This window comes from Embiotoca jacksoni, unplaced genomic scaffold (assembly GCF_022577435.1).
Source record: "Embiotoca jacksoni isolate LCO1_2020_lvr unplaced genomic scaffold, fEmbJac1.0.p SCAF_7, whole genome shotgun sequence".
NCBI lineage: Eukaryota > Metazoa > Chordata > Actinopteri > Embiotocidae > Embiotoca > Embiotoca jacksoni.
In genome coordinates, this window is record NW_027185425.1 from 17,115,750 (window position 1) to 17,135,328 (window position 19,579).

At 42.1% G+C, this 19,579-nt stretch overlaps 1 protein-coding gene across 2 annotated transcripts in view; it reads left to right on the forward strand.

Annotated features, from left to right (window-relative positions):
- The window catches only part of khdrbs3 (KH domain containing, RNA binding, signal transduction associated 3), a 110,968-nt gene that overhangs the window by 19,253 nt on the left and 72,136 nt on the right, over positions 1–19,579 (forward strand). The gene's annotated exons all lie outside the window — the stretch shown is intronic.

Consider the following 19,579-nt stretch of genomic DNA (forward strand, 5'->3'; position numbering starts at 1 on the left):
TTTTTTATCATAATCCACTGCAAGTGGTGCTGACCTGTTTAGAAATGCAGAATCCAATTCAGACAATTATCAGTAAAAAAAAAAAATTCATGAAAAACAAAAACGCTTAAAATGTTCTGTATGACAGTAAACAGAATAGATTATTGGTCTAAACGGAGCATTTTGACATTTAGCCAAACATTTAATCAATTCATTATTACTGTAATTGTCCGATGAATTGGGAGAAACTGTCTTCATCGCAGCTGATCGTTCTGTTTTTCATTGAATCGGTGGAGAGCGGTCGCACCGGCTCATTTTCAGACATTCAGAGCCAGGAAGGAACGTCGTGTAACTCTGCGTCGCATTTCCTGAATTTAAAGCTGAGCTTCGGTGCTAAAAGGTGCACCGACAGTCAAGCCCGTGTTTTGACAGTAATATTTTAGTGCGTGTGGGCGGCCTGCGCAGGTTTGTTTTACTTCGTGGAGTTTATTCATCAAAAGAAGAGTCGTAAACACAACAATTACAACACGGTGAATAAAGCCCCGTGGCAACGCTGAAATCCTCATGAACAGGGTGTGCTGTTGTGTTTTTGCATAACAATGCGTAACGATGGCTTTGGCTCTGCAGGAGAATGCAGATTATTTAGAAGCAGATTTCTGGTCCTTGATGAACCCTGTTTTCAGTTTCACCACTTGACATAATGAGTCTGACACAGATACTCAGAAATAACTTCCCCTTGTGTTGTCCTGCCTCTATTAAGGTGAGTAAATTGTTTTTTGAATGGGTTTAAATGTTAAGTAGGGAGCTTGTTTTTGTTTTGTTTTTTTAAGGAGTCAGAAGTGTAATCCAAAGGTTTTATTAGTGCATTTTTATATTTCCTCATTCAAAAATGAAGAGGAACTGAAAATATGCCCCACCAGCAGCACAGTTAGCGACACAAAACGTGTCTGACCTTTAGCTGCTGAGATCCCATCCTATTATCACCTCCATGCATGTGCTTCAAAGGCGTGTTTCACACCCCGACTTTCACAGACATCATTTAACGGCGTTTTAACTGCCAGCTCTCAGACAAATAAACTTTCTATTATCTGCCTCCGTCACGGCACAACAACACTCCAGATGTTTTTGTGCAGATGCAAATACCCCATTAACCCCATGAGGTGCGATTTCGCTCCGACAGTCTCCGAGCGCCGGCTCCGACCTGAACTGGATGACAGCAGTGGACAGCTGCCGCCGATATTCCTCAACTGTGAGCCGCCGTGCTAATGATGTGCAGTGGGCGGTGATGCACCGAGGCATTACACATGCCTCTGCCGTGGTGTGAGAACACATTCTCACTTTCGGATGACATAAAGCCACGTCTTCGGTGTGTTATATTGTGAACTGTCATGCTGAAGGGTGTGCATACCCTTCACAGTTTCCCTGTTTGTTTTTTCTCATTTTCACCGCCTTATTTGCTCATACGTCTCATGTCTCAGGTCTGACATTGACAGCACTGTCAAACATTACTGTCAGACCCGGAGCTGGAGAGCTGGCCCACATCTCCAAGATAAAGGACGCTGCAGGGAAGAATTCAAAACCTTGCCTCGTGCTTTTACATGCTCTGTAATTGGGGGAAACAACCTCGGTTATTTCAGCATCTCCTCCCTTTAAATTTCAGCTCCTGATGTTGTTTTTTTGGGTTGGGGTTGCTGAAGAGGCGCGCCAGCAGTTGACAACACGCGGCGATATATGGTTAACATGTTTCACGTGACACTTCAATTTCCTCTCTGTCAGTCAGTGCAGCTGCTGCATCTCTCTCATTGCTCTGCTAGACTGACAGCTCATGATAGATATAGCTCTCGCTCAGCGGTGAGAAAAGTTTGATTACACAGATGGGCCTGCTAATGCATGAATATATACAGGGGAGACCAACATACACCTGCTCGTATGGGGTCTGTGCAATTCATGTGAGGACTGAATTTTACTTAAGAACCTGACTCTTGCCATTTCCTGGAAGACTTGAATAGGAAAGACTAAAATACTTCACAGCAGTGAATAAAAAAAAACCCAAACAACAAGAGCCGCCCACATGATTTATGTCAACATGGCAGGTTCTGAAATAATCTGAACTTCCCTGAGAATTAATTTTGTTTCCTGTAAATCCTGCGCAATCTGGCCACTGAGCCTGATGACTCCTCGGCCCCCGTGCACACCTGCTGTGGCCTCGGAGAGATCGTCATAAAAATGGGCGCGTCCTGGAGAGACAGCCGGCGCCGTTGCTGAGTCGACAGCCCCGCTGTGTCCTAAGAGCACTCCATTAGCTCTACCTGCCCCTTTTCTCCACAGGATCCCCACAGCGCTAAATGAAGCCGGGCATATTTTCATCTTCCTGACAGCCGGGCTGCGGCGGCTGCAACTGTTGGGAGATGGAGGTCTGTGTCCGCCCGCATATCCTGACGTATTCCTGTTGGCAGGATGCTGATGCACCAACACTCACCTTTTTATTGTTTTTCTGAGAACAACACATTGTATTACACTGAGGCAGAGTGGGGAACGATATACAGTATATTTCAATGCACATTTTCCTGTAAAGCTCACGAATTTTAACCGTTTGTAAAGTGACTTCCTTGAACGCCACAACTGTTTTATTTCTTAGAAGCTGAAGCGCTCTGAAGGCAAACACGACGTGATTCATCAAGTTTGAATTTAACGGGAGTTGTCAAAGAACTGCCTTTTTCTTGACTGAGTGGCATCACAAATGGTGGTTTAAAAAAAAATAAATAAATAAATAAAAAGCAAAAGGAGAGCTAATCTTTTAAGCCTAACACTCCTGCTAAATGAAACTCTCTAACTGTGCCAGGTTGTCCGAGTTAACTAGTTAACCTACACGATTAAATAAACTGCACTAGCTGGCAGGAACCGTATCCAGGCAACATCAGAGATGCTGTGCTGGTAGCCGAGGTAGTTGCACTCCTCAAATCACCTGCAGTACAGCACAGTAAATCTTAGTGATTATATAACCCCACAATGGAGCAATATGAAGTAGAACAGAGCAGAACAAAACACAAAGCAGCTGTAATGCACGTGACTGGGCCTAACTGGGTTTTCTCAAAATCTCAAAATGTGACTCATCATAATTAATATAAGCAAAGTAGGAGGGGCTATTTTACCAAACGTGAGGAGCTATTTTACAAATTGGGTGGAGCTACACTGAAAGCCCTTTGTTCTGTCTCATTGATTTTTCCCATTTGACAATGTCAAGAGAGTTGGAACTCACAAACAGAAAAAAAAAAATCTGGTTCTTTGATTAAAAAGTTGATGATACAAACTCAAATCCATTTAACTTAACTCAGGCTGGAATTAATTTGCAATTCTCAAGAAGCATCATATCAGTTTAAAATGTTGTCAGTGAGAGAAGAGAGATTTTAGTCTCATTCCAGTTGTTATGTTGGTGAATTAGTGTGGTGCCTTTTTCTGTTAACGGCTGTGGTTAAGAAGCATTTTGAATTTGCTGAGGATCTGATTTGCCTCTTACTGGCTTCTTCTTCATGGCAACAGCATTCAAGTGAAGTCCTCTTTCTGACCACCTGGTCCACTGCACACTCTCTTTTTAGCTGCTGAATGTTCCACTATATCCCCTAGCTGGTTGCTAACGTTGGTTGTGCAGTGTGTAGCAGGATATCGCAGCTTTTTTGCTTCAAACAAATGGGGTTGGTGAGAATGGCGAGAGGAAGAAGTGACGTTTCGATCCATAAAACCAAAACGGTGATCTGAAAAACACTAAAACGCCATATAAACCTGAACCACACTGTCGGAGATGGTTCTCTGTGGGTTTGTTATTAGGCCTCTCACAATTATTACATAATCACAATTTTGCAGAATTCTTCTGCATATAAATACATTATTAAATCATGAAATCAGTTACATAAAACCACAATTACTTGGATGACAGTCATCAACTAAAATTGTATTTTATTTGTCATGATCAGCTTGTCTTTTTGCATTATATGTAATCATTCCATCCGTCGATCTTTTTTCAGTGTAAAAACATCTTCCCCAAACCTTTTCGTCATTCGTTTTCCTGCATAGTAAAAAGCTTATTGGACACGGTGCAACAAGTCATGTTGGTGGTCTAACACATCAACGTTAGGTAATTGGTTTGATGTTAATGTAAAAAAGTTTCATCAGCTTCATTATTACACCCCAAACCAGCACAAGGATAAGAAAAAAGTTTGGCAAGTGAGGCTGCATGGAGCAAGTGAACGCTGCTGAATGCATGCTGAAAAAGAAGAGACTATATTTTATTGTTATGCTCTATTCTTAGATTTCTGCTTACCCGTCTGGTATGAATGAAAAAAAACACATTGTTGCATTTTTATTTACAATCTTTCAGCACCGTTTTCAGCTTTCTGCACATATAACTCCCAAACCACTTGTTTTTTTTCATCGCGCCGCACGCTGACAGCGAACCAGAATAGCTCTGCTTCTGAAAAATGTTTGGAGAAGAAAAAACTCCAATCTGCAGAATGAATGCTCCCCCACAACAGCCGCTCTACCTTGCACTATTTATGTGTGCTTTGGAAGGTGCAGATGCTTGGACAGAAAGCTTTCACCGGTGTGGAGGAGTTGGTGCAGCAGCTCCGGTGGCCTGTACAAAGATAATCACCTGCTCCAGTTCCAGATACATTTTAAAAGTGTCTACCAAAGTCAGCGAGCGAGAAGGTGAAAAGATAAGACTTTGCCGTGCATTCGCTCTTTTATGCAATGTGTTGATTATCTTTCCCATAATGCAGAGCTATTGCTCACCGAGTTTTTTGTGTGGGGTATTGTGAGCGCAGGAAAGACCTCTAAAGGCCGGATCCACCGTTGGTGTCCATCCCAGCTATCAGTCAATAGAGCGAAGACTTATACCGAGCACTGCTGTTATAGCCCCCCTCCCCCGCTCCCCCTCCCTCCCCCCGTTCGCTTCCAGCTTTAATTTTCTCCATCGTCATGTCGTCTGGAGTCACGGCAAAGTTAGCGAGGACGCAGGTGCTCCGAGACCCGGGTGTCATCTCCTCTGGTGTGTGCTCGATAATGAGACCGGTTGGAGCGGCACGAACGACTCCGTGAACTCTTTTTCATTTCCTTAATCTCTGCCCACAGGCCAGTCCGGTAACACCGAGTCATTATTTTCCATCGGTTTGCGCGCTACTCGATCACACGTATCGCCTCCTTTGGGGAAGGATAAAGAAATGGGTAGCAAAATCCACTCCACAAATGAAAAACGCTCCGTAATTCAATATCTTTAATAAAGACGGTGAAGTGATCTCCTTGTTAAGCCCCCATGTAGGATGATTAATTGCAGGCTTCCTTGCAACTTGGAGCCCGCGAGCCACTTGTGACCTCAGGCAACCAGACCGTATAGAGGCAGGAGTAGCTGCAGGAGTAAGAGGTGCTCCATCCGCTTCAGGCTTTGATCAAGCACAATGAGCCTCACAAAAAGCACCCCGTCTTTTTTTTTTTTTTAGCTCCCCCCCCCCGCCCACTCATTTCCTCCCCGTTGATCTTGTCGCAAAGCCGGCTCCCCACTGTGGTTCTCCGCAGTATCCTCTTTCATAAAATCCCAGGTTTGAAGCGCTTCCCAGGGATCTGGGAAGTACTTGGCAGTGCGTGCCGGGTGACTCAGCGAACATGGAATCAGCAGGCCGACGCTATCGCTCCGGCAGCGAGGGTCTGAGGCGAGGCTAAGCGCTCACAATTGATTTAATCACTTGCAATGGGAGCGGAATATAGGAAGGCTCTGTTCATGTCTTCCCCTGCTTCTAAAAGCTTGGCCACGAAACTGAAGGTTAATCAGATATGGTGACCTACTGAAGATTGTGCCATCAAAGAAGCACGGGATAATTTCAAAGAGGAACTGCAGATTAATGAATCAATAACGCCGTCGGCTGGGTCATTTCTACACACTAATATACTCTTTTTTTTTTTTTTTTTTTTTTTGCTTAGAAATTTATGTCAAAATGTGCTGCTGAAAAATACAGCAAAGGTGACAACTGGAATGCATTTAGGTCTTCTACAAACCCACTTTTGCTTCTTTAATAGCAGATAATGTGAGCGCAGTGATAAGGACATGGTCCAAATAGGTTTTACTTATTGCCTTAATTAATAATGGTGTGCTTTGGGCATAAAAACAAGCAGCAACCAACAGTGACGTCAGCCATTCGTTTGTAAACGGCAGTTATGAAGCCTCGAGTTCAGATTTTTACTTACTTACTAGTTGGCAGCAGTTTGGAGCCAGAAGTGATTTGGATGGGGGTGGGGGGCGCTGGATTTAACTGTCTGATTGGAAATGCGCAATATTAAGCCCCGCCCACCGATAGCGGAAACTTGACTGCACCAAAGGCCTGTCAATCAAAAAGACACGCCCCCAAAAATACAGGTTTTTGAGACTGAATTGCTAATTGATGACAGGTTTATTTTCAGACGGCCTGCTAGAAAACTCATAAGAAAGACAGACTTTAGCTAACAACACCATAAGAACTTGTGGAAAAGATTTATCGAGTTTACATGTCATGCGAGCAGTCGAGTGGGAGTCGAGGGAGTCGGAGGCTTTTTGGAGCCAAACTCTAGTGACCGTCTGTGGTATCGCAGTTTATGGCACTTCTGTACTGACCTCATGTTTCACAATCGGAAGCTACGTCCACTTTCATATATTGTAGTCAATGGAGGAACATGAAATAAACCAATCGGTGTCACCTTCCATTCTCTTTAGCGGATTGGTGGTATAATTAGCAGTATTTGCCCATTAGTGGTAAACTAACGTGTGGATGGAGCAGATTGATGTACACCGTAGTAAGTGTATTGTTGCATGTTTGTGTGCTGCTCCATGTCCCTGTGTTGTGCACTCACCTCTGAAGACACACAGTATCACCATCTTTGTCAACGTTCAGCGACGACACTGAAAGTTCTGTCCATGTTGTGATGACTTATCCAACGACAGCAGCTTACTGTACAATAGCATGTTTTCATTGGTACTCTGCAACCGTATTTCCTGTTGTATCCGAAGTTAGAGTCGAAGCACCTGTATGTCATTACCGTAAAAAACAGGAGACATGACGGAATATATATATTTAGTACAGGTGAGACTTTTATTCCTGTAAAATAAGAAAATCCCGATGGCCTTGATGGCTCTCGGCTCGAAGGTGCTAGAAACAATAAAACTGCAGTTTATAAACCGTGATGGTGTGTGACGGCTCTCCCGTCCGACGTGAGCAAAAGTTAACGGTATCATTTGCCGTTGGATCCTAATTGATTCTGTCTCCACGTCCACGGGATGGTTTATAATTATAAGGACTTAATGAAGTTGTGCCTCGTGTATAAACTCTCTCCCTTTGCGGAGACGCTCACGTGGATCCTGCTGCTGTTTGGAGCTGCAGGTCTTTCATAAACTCAGAGGAGAGACTCCAACAAACAGCTGGAAAGAAAAAAACACAACTTCAGCTCCTGTTAGCGATGTGTTGAAGCCTTGATTACATGCATCTCCTGAACTGAACCTGTTACAGACTCTTCATCTTCAACGTGGTGAATGTAGAGCAAAGTGAACGAGGCAAAACTCCACACAAGTGAAAGGGTTTGAGTCAATGACTCATTTTTTTTTACAGTGATTTGTAACAGTTTTAGAGGACACACAAACGATTCAGGTTTGCTATTTCAGTGTGTTTCTTGTATTGCAATTTTATCCATATTTGGATCGAGCTTTTATCCCGCTGAGATTTTGTGGATGTACACGACTACTCTACCCAAAGACTAGTCTTATACGAGTCAATGTACATGACTTGTTTTACAAACTTAATAATTCATCCATTATTTTAAAAAGTAATAATTGATTATGTGAAATGTTATCAGCTGCAGTCCAGTTTACTGTCACACTTAAAGCATGGCTTGACAAAAACAAGCAATAACACGAAAACTAAAAGTTACCAATCACCTTGTTTCGGTAAATATATTTGGTTTACACACCCATTAAAGTCATTATTATATTGTTGCTATGGTAACTCACAGTCGTGGCTATGAAGTGATTTACAGATAGGAGTGATTAAACTGCTGACTGTTGCTGAGGTGTCCCAGGATGCAGCTTTAATGGACACTTGCCTTTTAGAGTATTTTTATTGGAAATAGTCTTTTACAATTAGCCAGCTGTTATGTGAACGACGTTACAGCTATTTACAGGCGTAATTGTTTCATCTATAATTTTACAGCTCTTTTGCCTCGAGGCTTGCGTCTTCAAGCATCCGAGGAATTGACAATATAAGCTTCTTTCTTTTCTTTTTCTTTTTTTTTTCGAACACTCTCCACTATTTGAATATTTGCTTATTTTCCAAGACAATTCTCACTATTGTGTTTGTGTTTCGCTGCAGGAGAGGATTACCGTTCCTGGGATTGAATTTCTGTGTCTGTGAATTGTTGCGCTGCACCTCCAGCACACGGAGCGCGCTCAGACAGGGGCATGACTGTGGGATTTCCGAGCTTTAAAGCTTGATGAAGTGGTTGGGAAAATGTCAGGGGCTTTACCGGGGCCTCGGCTTGTACCTGTGAAACCTGAGGACCCCTCGACATGGACACTATGAGCGGAAATGTGAAAGTGTGTGTGTGTGTGTGTGTGTGTGTGTGTGTGTGTGTGTGTGTGTGTGTGTGTGTTTGGGTGGGGGGGGGGTAATTTGCGCTGCTCTTGTACATTCCCATTACTCATTATTTATTTAGTCCGAGTACACTCTTAAGCAGTGTGCCCTTTTATCACAGACCTGATTGAAGTGGCTCGTGTAGCTATCAGCGGCCTCTAAAATGCTTCATTCATTCAAGCAGAAGCAACGATGATGCCCGGCGTCATAACCTGTAAAAAAAACACATGCCAAGCCGCGGCCAAAGGAGCAACTCACAGCTGCACTGCAAATGACAATGAGGAAATATGCATGAAAACAATATGGGCTTCTTTCCCGGCAATTAGTCTTGACTGAATCGATGAGGGGCTGGATTGTCGTGGGTTTTTTTTTCTGCGTTCGCTCTCAGATCGCCGATAATATTGGTGGTCGAGTCGTCTCTGTGAAAATTATATCAGATTTGTTTAGAAAAAATATCTTTTTCAAGGGGTCTCTCAAATCCACTGCTTGTGGTTGAAAATGTAGCCTCTCAGATTAAGTGGCTCAGCTGCATGTTCACCTCCATCTTTGGAGACATTTCAATGACGATACAGGCTGAGACATTGTTAAAAGGGGAGGGGTGGCGGTGTCCGTTTACCCAGGAGAGAGCTGGTGTAATCCATCAGCCTGGCTGCTGCCCGTTCAGCACAGTCGGTCCCAGCTGCCTACTGCTAACCACCTCCCCCCCTCACCCCCCTTCTATCTACATCTCTGTTTCTGCCTTTCCTTGCCTCTCTAGACCTTCTGTCTAGCAATACTGTACTAAAAGCTTCAAAACATTTAAAATTTATCCTACCTGATCGTCGGCGGCTGACCTCGCCGCGGACAAAAGCAGATGGAGAAAACATACAAATATTTAATGTTAAGTGATGCATTACAAACCGCAGGCTGGTTTGCAGTAAGCTTCCATAAAGCAACAAGAAGGTGTGAGGGAGGACGTTGCCGGTTCTGTTCAAATAGAGAAAATGTTGACTGTCCTGCCTTCTCTGTGGCCTATTTGTTACAAAAATGTTTTAAATGCATCACAGATACAGAATTTCCTTCTCACAAAAAGCTGAAGTCATTTCATAAAACAGCTGGACACAGTTCCCTTTAGCAAAAAGTAAAAACTAAAGTGCATTTGTGGGAGGACAATTATTACTGGTGGACTAATGCACATTTGGTGTGCTGATAAGTTTTCACACCTTATGCTCTTGTTACATTGTTTGCATTTTGCATTTGTTTTGGTTTCACATGGCAATTTCCTAGTGGACTAAAGGACTTTGCATGATATACTTACGTCCCTATACTTGACATTGATTGGTTTGTAGACTGCGTGCGCCTTTTTTGTTTGAATGGAGAAAAATGAATGAACATATTTATTTTGTTGCCTCTATATTGTTGTTAACATGGTGTTATAATTGCCAACTATTTCTCTCAGAAAATAACATTTTATAAAATAACATCAGACCAAATTACTTTGAAATTCTTCCCCGCTCTCTCCATGCGCTACAGCTTTGCTTCTTTTCTGGTTTTGTTTTGTATTCTATTCTCTAATAAGTGGTGATATGCTGCCTCAATTTTCTGTAATTGGTCTGAAAGTCCAAACTGTTTTCACACTGCAAAAGAACTGAACCGTGGTTCAGTTTGATCCGGACCGAGACCACTTCTTTTGGTCGGACCAAATTTTGGTCCTTTGGTTCAGACTGTGGTCCAAGGCACCTTTCACACTTGCTATTTAGGTTAGGACCAAACCGAAAAGTCCTAAGGTCTGCACCAAACATGGGAGGTGTGAAAGCAGCCTCAATGGCACAAGGAAGGTGTGCAGAATTAACTTAAACTACTGCCAGCCTTAAACTTTAAAGGAATAGTTTGACATGTAGGGAAATATGCCGATTTGTTCTGTTTCTGAGTTCAATAGAACGTCGGCAGTATATCACGCTGATCGTTAGAGCATATGCTAAAGATGAAGCTGTCTCCTAACAGAGCTTGTTGAAATGAGGGGAACAGCTTGTTTCTTCTGGTTCTTCCTGCCAATAACTCCAAAGCTAATCACTATTTTATGTTTCAACTCTTTAATATATAAACTGTGTTTTTCATTTAAAAGTAACTCGCTGTTGAAAAGTAAAATGTAGATATAAAATGTAAATGTGTTAATTAAATCGGAGTTCAATATGGGGTGTTTTACACTCATCATTATAGGGATAAGTAAGGATTTATTTCCCTTGTTATGACTGGTGCCTGGTGGCAATGCGTTACTACCGCCAGAAAGTGGCAGTAATGTGCCTAAAAGCTGTTTTCCAACTGCTATTAAAAATACAATAAAACAAGATGAGGAACATGATACTACCAGGCTCCGGTAAAATATTGTGTGGTGCTTTGAGATTCGATTTTACGGTAGAAACAACACTGATTCAGTTGAAATACTGTAATAATGCTTCAGTCACCTCATGGTAATATCTGAAATCTCTCTGGTTTGTGAGGAGAACCTGAAGTCAGTTCTCCATATTTGCAAGTAAAACAAGCTAAAGTCAAATGAATTAAGCTACTGAAGCACAGTAATTAGCGTGAATGTAATTCCACTCTGGAATTAATGATTTATGGGCTAATGTTTAGCATCCTAATTTGCTACCGCAGATTAAACCCACTTTCCCCCACCTCGGATCCAATCTCTTTGGCTTCCTGTCCCGGCGTTGGCCTACCGCTCCGTCTCCTTCAACTAAATTTAGCACCTGTGTGCCGTTCTTGGTTTCAAAGTGAAAGGTGCACTGAAAAGTAAAAGTGAACAATGCTTCCAGTGTGCATCCCTGGAAATAAAAGAGCAGTGTGGATCAGTTTCTCGACCATTCAAGGGTATTACTTACTGTAACTCTATACGCCATCATGGGCCGCTGAGTAGGCGCTGACGTACTTTTTACTGTTGTCCAAACTGTGTCCGAAGCTGTGAGGAGTAATGTAATATTTTATATAAAATATCTCCGTTGAAATGACCGTGAAAATCTTAATTGTACTTGAATGATTCAAAACCTCAGACAAAAGCTTCATGTTGAGTGATTGGTCTCTGGGTTTTCATTGAGGTCAAGTCTCCTGCAGACAAATTATGTGCGAGTTAAAAATACCTTATACCAAGTCAACTTATTATTAAGAAATATTACAGCCAAGAGAAATGATCGCACTAGCTGTATTAATATTTGATCATCCTGAAATCATTTTAATCTCCTCTTGTAATTAAACTTTTGACAGTCATGTAATGAAGGTTCAGCAAAAGAAATGTGGAAAATACATATCACATAACTACTTAATTAGTTCCTGAAGTCATTACAGTATTTTTGCATATACATTGCCTATAAATTTCATGATTCATGAGGGAATGACATGGCGGGCCATTTTAAACAAAGTCAAATACATGTTTTTTAAATAGTCAACATTGACTATGTAAGCCTTCAGTAAATAAGCCTTTAGTAAATAGGCACAGTGCAACAAAAAAAAGACATATGTATCAATTTAAAGAAAAAAAGAGACCATGATAGACAAACATTTGCATTAACCGTCTTAATGATCTCTTTCTTCCTCCCCTGCTGAGTCTTGTAACAGCCTCGTTGAGACAACCACGGGAACGGGGAAAGAGAAGAAATGTATTCAACAAACCCAAAATACAGCTGTTGGTTTTTCTTCCCCACGGAGCCGAGTTCACGGTCAAAACATTTTCTTTCAGCAGAGCATCCATAAACTGGGAGATGTTTGTCCCGCTGTGGATTTAGGTGCTCGGATCGCAACGTGGTCCACACACCAGTTACGATATTTTACATTTTCGGCTGATGCCTTCGTCCTGAGTGACTCAACTTTAGAGCAAGCTTCAGCACCAATCAGCAAAAAAAAAAATAAGGAGCGCAAAGGCTTCGAGGCCTTAAAATATTCACGTGACCGTAGAGAGTTCATGTAAGTGCAAAGCGGAGGAGGAAGGAAATAAGGTAAGAGCAAACGAGGGATAGAGGGGATTTCTGCCCTCGTAGCAGGCCTATCAACTGTACAGCTGGCCTGAGCAACTGTGTTAAGGCAGCATGGAGTCCCTCTTCCCTCTGTGGAGCCTTCAGAGACTCATTAGGACCTCCCTCCTACCTGGTCATGGTCTGCTCCCTGAGCAGGCAGACCTCCATCTTTTTAGGCATCTGGCTATGCTTCAAGATCTCTCACCCCCAGCTTGACCAAGACATTTTCCTTTTGATATTTAGTCTTGTTTTACTTTACTTACATGGTACTTAGTCTGCAGCAGCCATTCTCTGTACTGGGGAATCTCAAAGTCTAATATACAGACCAACCCCATTACATTAAACCTGCTCATTTATTTCCCGTGTGAGTGTTGCAAGGTGCTCCGAGAACGTTAGGTGGCCACTTTTTTTTTTATTAACAGTAGTGTTCATAGTTGGTGTCACTCAGTGGTGAATATTTTGCAGGTTAGTTTTCACTACAGCCTGAATATTGGGAACAAACAGGGCATCAGAAGACCTATTATCTCAAATTGAACTGAGGAAGGTTTTGGTGAGACCAACTGAAGTATCAGCCCTTTCTCATTCCCAGGACGGCAAATACTGCCCATCTATCAGAGCTGCTGGAGAGATACGTACAAGAGGTCCTCTGGCGTCAGCGCCGTGATGACCACGGTCAAACCAGGAGGTCATGTGATAAAGTCTGAGTAGGGGGGAGTTAGGGGTGGTTTAATGGAACTAACGAGGGGACTGGTGTTGAAGAGCATCATAAAACAAAAGTCAACCTGGATTCATTTTAAGTAATTCATTTACGTTACGGAATGTACATAATTTATGCAAATTGCTCTACATTACTTACTTTTTCTAACGGTAACCACGTGGTTCATGGTGCCTGACCCGAAGACACTTTGTGTGTATCCCTGAGACACCAGCAGGCTTTTACAAAATGTTCATATTTTAAGACCTGAGATGAGAAGAAGTTGAATGTAGTGCTTCTACCCAGGTTGCCAAAATAATAATGTACAGACATTTGTGAAGCGTATTGACTTTGGTGATCCAGACTTGTCCTCTATAGCGCCACCATCAACATGACATTTTTTTGTGAAATATCCTTACAATATTTGATTAATTGAGATTTGGTTCAAATATCCATGTTCACCACACGGCACATTTTCAATAACTTCGGTGATCCTTTAACTTTTTATTCAGAGCCACAATTAGGTCAAATTTGTCATTATTTAAAATGTGAAAACTTATGACATCCCATCAGCTTTGCACTTAAGTACTGATCCTTGAATGTCGGCATGCGAGCAGTTTGAACGGTGATGGTTAACATGGTGAGCTGTTAGCTCGAAGCAGCGCTGCGTCAGAGAGCCGTTAGAGGGGCTGCGGGCTCTTCGGCTTTGTTCAGACTGCAGTCCCATTTTTTTTTTTTGTTGCTGAAATCATCTTTAGGACTGTATGTCCGCACTGCTATTTGCAAGTAAACAGATCAGATTTGGTGTGTCCAGACACCACCAACTCATCTGCATGGGTTGCTATGGTAACAAAGTACGCGCAGCTACTCTGGTGACGCGGCTTCCTTCCAGCGGACAGTTTATTTCGGCTTCTGTCCGTGGACTGTTGTTATCGTCGTCCTGCGCAGTGGATTTCTGGTATCTCTGCTTTTTGCTGAGATTCTTCTCACTCTGTCGCTCTGAAGACGACGTTGTCACCGTGTGTCGCGTTGCGAATGACGCCGGGGGTCCGATCGGAGTCGACAGCTAGATGGTTAAAATGGTCAACACTGATTATTCTCAGCTTGTGTTTGAAACAGAATCCTCTGTATTTATTTTTTTTATTTTAGCACAATCAAAAACAGCTTCTCGACAAGCAGAACTCCGCGTTATACCTTCAACACAACCAGCCGGTGTCCGCTGGCTGCAGGCTACAACGCCATTATTCTTCCGCTGAGTGAAAAACAACATTTGTTTGACCAGTTGGCATTTAGATTATGAATGAGTTTGTGGTCAGTTGTAGACAGCAGCATCTGCATGTTGTCTTTCATACAAGAATCCAGTCTGTCCTGTCTGTCCTCACAGACTGCAGCTGGTTCTGATGTTGCAGTGGAAGCTGGGTGATGGAGCACCATAAAAGGAGGAAGTGATGCAGCAAAATTTTATTATTGACTTATGAGCATGGGGTAATTCTCTTAAATGTCCCACTGAGTTTAATGCATCATAACGTCTCACCCGCTAATTATACTCTAAAGGTTGTAATATCCCAAATGTGTTAAATTAGCTTTATACTAACCTTAATAAAGTCGTATTCCACAGCCTCGAAAGAGGCAGATAAAAAAAAAAAAAAGAAAGGTCAAAACCAAAGAAGCAGAGACACTTGTAGTCTCGAGTATGTGTTAAGTTCCCTGACAGCAGGTCCTACACTTCCCATAATGCAACCAAAGACTGTTATTAAACTCTGGTAAAAAGCGATTGTAAAAGCAATTGTTTGACCCAGAAATTATCTTTTACAACTGATTTCACAGGATAAGTGGTACTCCTCACAATGGCAAAACCCACGTGTTAAGTTTTTGAGAGCCTCTTCATCTTACAGCTCAGTAACCACTGGATCTTTACTTCTGAACATGAGGCTAAATATTTAACTTACGTTTTTTCACAGTGACGAAACATGCGACTTCATCTGCTTGTCAGTCCAGTACCACGGAAAAGCATGTAATAAACCCGCCAGTCCACTAGAGGGCAACGTGTCTTTGTGACACTTGACGGCGCCAGAGGGACAATTGATGGACATTACCTGACAGAGATGAGAAGAAGTGTAAAGGCTGTGAAGTGCTTATGAGGAGGCTGAGGGACGGCGGAAAGTCCAAGTCACGTTTGAGTCCGAAAGACGACAACGTGGAAGTGCGTTTTTGTGGGTCTGCGTGTTGTTTTCGCTCAAAACTAACCAGTTTTTCCTTTAAACCTTATGTCACATGTCCTAAAGACCACTTTGTGGTTTTTAATGCCTCGTAAGCTAAAGCGGTGACACTGACACACCGCCCTCTGGTGGACTGATGGTGTATTACATGCTTTGCTGTTCAATCATCTGTTCTCTTTGAAGAGTTAACTAAACTTTGTAAGTAAGTCGAATCAACAACTTTTATATCATGGCCTCTCTACTAAGTATAAACAGTGTGTAGGATTGATTCGGGTGAATGCGTCTACTGCGTGTTCGTGTAGCCGGTGGCATCGATCATTAATCCCAAATCCAAAACCTTCAGATGATCTGTGGTAATAAAAACACAGAGGATGTATTTGTAGAGCTGAACTGAGTCTTTGCCAGCAGCCTGGAAGTGAATGCCAAACACAGAGAGTGCCTCTCCGCTGGAGAACATCAAGTGCCTTATTTTATTTGCAATATTGATCTTTTTCCTTCTTGAATTGTTTGATGCTCGCCACCATGGAAAGACGACAAAGTGCAATCTAATTGATTGGTCTCAGTCAGGAGCAGAGGTCGACTGAGCTTGTTGCAATTAGGGGGCGAGTGTTGCTGGGAGGAACGTAGCGTGTTTGCTGCACACCAGAAATGTTAGAGGATAATATGCATGTGATAATATCACAAACGCACACGCTGCCTTTAATGCTTCCCTAATGCTCAATGACTTAGTGTGGAAATGAATTTCTCTCTTTGCCAGAATGTGAGACTCAGCGAGTGTAGATCCAAAACAAGGCTTTTAAGAGGCACTTACATGCTTTCTACAAGCATTTGTCTGCCGTGTTAATTGACAAGCGATGAGTAATTGAAATAAAAAATGAAGGTGGTGTGGACATCATGAGTTATGATGATTCAGTGTATTTTGATAACACAGGGCCCCGAGATGAGTCCCAGATAATGATGCACATTAAGCTGCACAGTTTTCATTTTCATCCTGAACCCACCCCCCTCCCCCCTTTTCCTCTCCAAGCCTAATGACAGTTTTATGGGAAACTTCATTAGACACGGGGATGTCGGACCGATAAACATCGGATTCTAATTGTGGGATAAAGTGGCTGCGATGCGGTCCTTTCATGTCGGGGGTCAACCAAAAAAAAAAGAAGAAGAAGAAAACAAGTATATCATTGAGGTTGGGTTGTGACCAGACTAGTGATTTATTTTGAATTAATAGATCTTTAAAATAATGTATCTTTGCAGCGTCGTCCTTTTTTCAGGACATCCACCCGCTGCTGTGTTGCAGCCTGATGAAGAGAAATCAGTCCAGCCGCTGCTCTTTCTGATCAACAAAGATGGTGATTCGTGTGTAATCTCAGAGAACAGCGGCATGTCGTGTTAGAGCAACGTATTGGGAACATACAGGGCTTTTATCAGCTCAACTCAGTCATGTGCTCCACCTCTAATGGAGTGCACGTTCTTCCTTGATCATGACCCTGCAGTCACACTCATTACAAGCGTATGTGTTTCGTACATTATTTTACAAATGCATTTGGTGTTCATCTCACTTTCCCTCCCATTATAACTGCATAGCATTAGTGGTGTGTTATACTTTCTCTTTTAACACGTAATCTCAGACTTCAGCCTCCAACATATACGCCATTGTTGTCCTCCAGGAAGTTTACATTGCCCACTTCTCTTCGCATGCTGATGCACTGCTCCCCTTCTTCAGCTGTTCTTTATCTGCCTCTTGTGGATTTGTTAATTCCCTTGCAGGATATGTATGGTAGCCATAATGCGTTAAGTATATCAAGCGCTTTAAAATGCTGCTCGGGAACTGTCTTTAACGGTGCCCTGTGGGCTTTTCTTGCAAACAAAGTTTCTGTTTACATTTAGTGTTACACTTCTAGTGTGTATCCTTCAGGTGCATTGAATGTGTTTCCTTCCTTATAAAAAATTTACAGAGCTAATGTTTTTCTTTTTTACATTTTGAAATATGGATTGTTTGCGTTCATGTTAACTCACCAGCAGTTTTCTTCTTCTCTGCTTTTACTGGCGTATTGCTGTTTGCCTGTGCATCACTGCCACCTATAGACCAGCGCAAAGGTGTGAAACCATTGGCAGGAGTGTGTGTGTGTGTGTGTGGGGGGGGGTTTCTGCTTCCTTGTGCATGAGATAAGCAAAATGGAGCCAGTCATTAAAACATTGCTGCACACAGCGTAGCACATTTTATGATGGGATGATGTGTGATCGGGAGGCATACTTTGACCTGCTCCGAGGATTTCTCCAACATGTTTTCCCTCTTTCGTTGCCATGCTGCATCCACTTTTTTTTTTTTTAAACTGATATCGGCCTTCGAGGACATTTCTGAGATATCCAGAGTTCTCCCACGCTGATTTGAATTAGTTAATTACAGCTGGAGATTCACTTTCACTTTTCTCGGTCTCTGCTGATTTTTGTGTGTGACGCCCTTTGCTGGGTCTGACAGGCAGTCGTGGAGGAAAGAGGAGTCGCAGTCTTCATTTGTTGCACTTTATAGCGCCAATAAGCCCTTGTTCATGTATGATAACCATTCAATTTCTTACAGCGACATACGGGAATCCGCTGCAGACCTAATTGCTGCACATTGCTCCCCCTGGTAACCACCACCACCACCACCACAGGCTACCATTTTGAAGAGTAGAATATGTAGAAATATCAACATTCATGAAGTCAACAAACTACGAATTGTGATTGTGCAACTGATTGCGAGACGTTTTTAGCTGAAGCTAACGTAATTTGTAGCAGCACTGCTTCCTTGTCACTTCTGGATTCTTTTGTATTCACAGCTTCACTAAGTTGAGGCAAAACTACCACCTTTGTCTGGCAAATGAGAGAAATAAGAAATACACACACACAAAGTGTAGCAGTTTGTTTTCAAAACAGCTGCTGTATGTTTTTAGCGACACTTTGTAAACGGAAGATGTGGTTCTCATGTAAAATCTCTCCCTCTCTCTCCAAATGTCTGTGATCTCCAAACATTCAGTGAGAAATACACGGGTTTGTTTTAGCGACTGCTTTTAGGAAACGGGGCGCCGAAGCAGACTGATGTTTTCCAATCCATTGTGTGAAAAAATGTTGAATTATGGATGGGGGAATATTATTAACCCATATAGGAAGTTTGAGGATCAAAGTCATTATAAATTCAGCATTTTTTTTTTTTTATCTTATCTTTAACTTAGACTTTTATCAATTTGATTTGAAATGTACTTGCACTTTATGTAGCCCAAAAATACAGTGTCCTTTAATATTGTTCATAAATACAGTGCAGTACTTCCGTAGTAAGTTCACAGAAGTGTTTTCTTATTGATCAGTTGTATTTCTTTTTTTTTTTTTTTTATGGAACAGCTCAGCAGAAGCATCTCTACTTGTCAAGAAGTTGACTGTCATACAAGTGAGTTTCTTGATAGAGAAATGATCTGAATCAATGAGTTTGTGTCTAGTGTGCATCTCCCAGATTCCTCTGATCAGGAAAAATGTAAATGTATTACAAAGATGAGTATCATCTGAGATGAACTTCTTGTGTTTTTTCCCCTCCTCCTTCTGTTGTCACGCTTCCTTATTAATGTGAAAACGTTTTCCCGGCACAAAAAAAAAGTGTCACGAATTTAGTGTGTTGATCACATTATCACATTGTCTTGCTTGCTTAAAAGGATTCTTTCACTTGTCTTTGGTGTTTCTATTTTCATTTCCTGTGATATATGACGTCACACAAAAAAAACAAAAAACAGAATCACAGCAAAGCGTGAAATAGCCACGCCCGTCCACGACATCAAAACGTGAGCTCGCCACGCTCTGGGCTGTGTAGGCATGAAAGTTACATATTTTGCTGCAGTGGATGGTAATGAAACCTGAAGTAACATCTCTTGGATCTGTCACACATGAAAACCATCTCGTCCTCCTTTCTGTTTATTGCAGCTACGTAGTTACTTGGATAAGGGCCGAGGTGCAAAATCTTCCGTCGGGTTAAGAACACTTTGAAAATCTCAAATCTTTAAATGAGCAGATAGATGCACCCAGTGACTATTC